We start from the raw sequence: 3,758 nt of genomic DNA on the forward strand, positions 1-3,758 counted from the left end.
CATCTCAGAACCTCCACACAGCTCAGGCATCTCAGAACCTCCACATAGCTCAGGCATCTCAGAACCTCCACACAGCTCAGGCATCTCAGAAGAGCCCGAGAAGCTCCACACAGCTCAGGCATCTCAGAAGAGCGGGTGGGGTGGTGAGCAGAAAGAAGGAGGAGGGAACAGGAGTTTGTTTTAGTTTTTGTTTATTTTATTTTATTTCTTTTTTCTTTTTTCTTTTGGAGGGGAACCTGGGAAAAGAGATATTGTAAATAAAGAAAATGTCTAATAATAAAAAAAAAAAGCCTAGGAAGGAAGCGAGAATCGTTCCTGCTCTTAGAACCCTTTTAAGATGCCTCTTGAGTTTTCTTCTAACCATCCTGTAGCATCTTGCAACTACAGCTGTACTGTATTAGGACAGGCAGATCCTGGAGATCTACAACCATGAGATCCTAGAAATGGGGTCCAAGATGGACCCCAAGATGGACCCCAATTTCTCTTTCTGCTCCATCATCTCCAACTCAATTTTACTTTAATTAATCACTGGTAACAGTCTCTAAACACCCATTTGTGACAAACATAAGGCAAAGTAAAAGAAAGAATAAATTACACCCAGAACTCCAGAGACTGTCTTTTACCATGTTCTCCTCAGCCTAGAATGAAACCCTCCTAGGCTTCCATCCATACAAATCCTCTTTGATGGCTCTTCCATAATCCTAACTCACGGACAAACCAAACCCTACAGACCTTACTGAGTGTATTTTATTTTAATTGAATTTTTTAAAAGTCTTACTCATCTGTGAATGGTATGCAGAATAAAACACTCATAGCCAAAGTTGTATGCTAAAGACTGGAATTTAAGACAGTGAGAACCTGCCTTGGTCGATCAGAGGCAACTCCACGTATTTCAACAATAATTAAACCCGCCAACCCCAACTCTTCGCAACCAGAATCAGAATCAAGACTTCTGCTCCATTAGGAAATCATATCTTTCTCCTCTCGCCTCAATACTTGAGTGTCTCAAGGCTAGAAGCCTATTAGCAGGTAGACTATTAAAATGCTAATGTGCAGCAAGAGAGCAGCTCTCTGCCAGAGAAGGGTAGCTGGGCACATCCTGCATCTCAGCTTCATTCTCTGGTGAGGTGGCTGATCCAGCTTCTCTCAGAGTCAGCAGGGCTCTGATCCTAAAATGGTCACTTAGGTCACACAAGAGCCTTCCCAAATGTTGCACTCATCAGTTTCTTTTAAAGAAGTCCTATGAGCTTATTTTTCCATTTCTTGAAACAGTATTAATCAGAGAATTCTTTCTTTATATATTTTTTAAACTTTTATTACATTATGATGAGAAAAGTTACACAATTTCAATTTATCTGAATTTGTTAACATTTAAAAACATATTTTAAGTAAATAGAATTAAATCACATTCTTGTTTCCCTTTTGTACCCCCACTCCTCCCAGAGACCCCCCTTCAATACCTACATTATCTTTTTTGTCGTATTCCTTAAAATGTATAAAATATTATAACAATAAAAATAAGTATTATAAAAGTTGTTTGATATAAAACAACAATCAATTTAACAGCCTTATGTAGATGCTCGTCTACAGCAATAGTGAAAATACATTTTTCTCAATATAAATTTTAAATAACTTCAAACATATTACCTGTATACTTCAAGATAATACATCACTACTAGTATTTTCTTAAATGAACATAAATATATGAAGTCTTTTCGTTTATTTTGTATTTAGTAGAGTTTAAAATCTTGGCTCTTACTGTGGTACAAGTGCAAAATAAGAACAATTTTTAGACATTGGATTTCGTTGTAATAAGGCTGTACTTCAATGACCCTCACATCACCAAAGGATTTTACCTCCATCCTAGCTAAGCTGAGAGTTGACAGTTCTGCTGAGCCGAGGAATGAATTGTAGGCTCGATTTTTGGGTACAGACTTCTTGGGGATGCTCATATGGGGATGTCTTTTTACAATATATTTTTATCATTTCCACCCTTCTCCAGTTCCCCTACCCATACAACTGTGTCTGTTTTTTCTGACCTAGCAAGTACAGTTTGTGCTGCCCACATACTCTTGTGTGGCCTTTCACTAGAGTGCGGTCAACGCCCCCCATGGTCACACCTCCTCACAGCTGCCAATCGCCAATTGCGCCTTAGCTGGGGCTTTCCTTGCTGAGATCTCTGTGTCTGGCTTGAGTTTGCGCAGGTCCTGTGGATGCTGCCATGACTATTATGAGTCTGTATGTACAACTGGCAGAGGGTGGTCAGAAAACACTGTTTTCTTGTGAGCACCTCTGAGTCTTAACATTTCTGTCTCCTCTTCCAGGATGAACCCTGAGCCTAGAGAGGACGACAGAGTAAGAGATAGATGTCCCTTTTACTCCACAGTCTTTCATTCTTGGCACCATCACTAGTTAAGGATCTCTATACCAGCTACTGCAGAAAAGCTTCTCTGATGAGGATTAAGAGGTACACTAATCTATGGATGTAACAATAAGTCATTAGGATTTGATTTAATACTATGCACACTTAGGAAAGTAATAGTAGGCCCTCCCCTGGGGCCTATGACCCATCTAGGTACATGTTCTTGAATCTAATAATAGTGCCTTATGTGGAATTCAATTTTCAGTAGGCCTTAAGCTCAATCAGAAAGTGACTGGTTACTCCCTAAACATCGGTGCCATTATTGTGACAGTGGGCATATTTTGCCAGGCCAGCAATTATTGTAGCTTACACGGTTCACAGCTGGGTAAGTGCCTGACTTAGGATCCCTATTCTGTAAATAGGAATCTATAGGTTCTATAAAACACCAATGACCAAAAGAACTTGAGGAGGAAGGGTTTATTTGGCTTATATACACTGTGCTGCAGTCTCCTGAAGAAAGCCAAGGCAGGAATCCAGATAGGGCAGGAACCTAGAGGCCAAGGCTGATGCAGAGGGCGTGGAGGATTGCTGCTTAGTAGACTGCACCCCATGGCCTGCTCAACCTGCTTTCTTACAGAACTGGTATGGTACTTCCAGCCCGGGGTGGCACTGCTCAACATGAGCTGTACCCTCCCTCCCCTATCTATCACTAATTTTAAAAATGTACTACTGATTTGCCCACAGGCCAATCTGGGAGGAATATTCTCTCAATTGACATTTCCTTTTCCAAAATGACTCTAACTTATGCCAAGTGGACATAAAAACTCACCAAGACAGTAAGACTGATGGTGATTTTTCTCCTCCCCTGGCATGCACAGTATCTTCAAGCACTACAAAAACTAACCAGTGAGGATGAGGTTCCTAGGCCACTACAGCTTGATTTCTCTGTGCTCTGTGTCTAACATATATAATGTCTTCAGCAATAGAGATTTACTGTCAAGTTCTAGAGGGTGTCTAAGAGTGTTGGCAAGAGGCTATAATGTTTGGGACCTATGGGATTTCACTGGCCAACAACTCTAAGTGAGTTAATCCCTTTCTGTTCCTGGGCTTTTTATTTATAGCTGTGTAGTGACTAGTTGGGGCATGGTTGCCCTGTTACAGTGCCTTAGTTACTTATCTATTATTCTGGTAAAGCATTATGACTAAGACAATTTATAAAAAGAAAACATATATTTTGGGTCTTACTGTTTCAGAGATTTAGAGTTCATGAACTTAGTGCTGTGAGACATGACAGATAGATATGGCACTGAAGCAGCAGTTGAAAGATCAGATCTTGAAAAAACAACCCCATGAGTGGGGGCAAGAAGAGAGAGAGAGAGAGAGAGAGAGAGAGAGA

The 3,758-nt window shown here is 40.5% G+C and overlaps 1 long non-coding RNA gene across 1 annotated transcript in view; it reads left to right on the forward strand.

Annotated features, from left to right (window-relative positions):
• Positions 1-3,758, forward strand: part of LOC116087757 — a 17,991-nt gene that overhangs the window by 10,226 nt on the left and 4,007 nt on the right. The window contains exon 5 of the long non-coding RNA XR_004117623.1: positions 2,325-2,467. This is a non-coding gene — a long non-coding RNA (uncharacterized LOC116087757). The remainder of the gene's footprint in view (positions 1-2,324; positions 2,468-3,758) is intronic.

The sequence above is a fragment of the Mastomys coucha genome, unplaced genomic scaffold, assembly GCF_008632895.1.
Source record: "Mastomys coucha isolate ucsf_1 unplaced genomic scaffold, UCSF_Mcou_1 pScaffold13, whole genome shotgun sequence".
In the NCBI taxonomy this organism is placed as follows: Eukaryota; Metazoa; Chordata; class Mammalia; order Rodentia; family Muridae; genus Mastomys; species Mastomys coucha.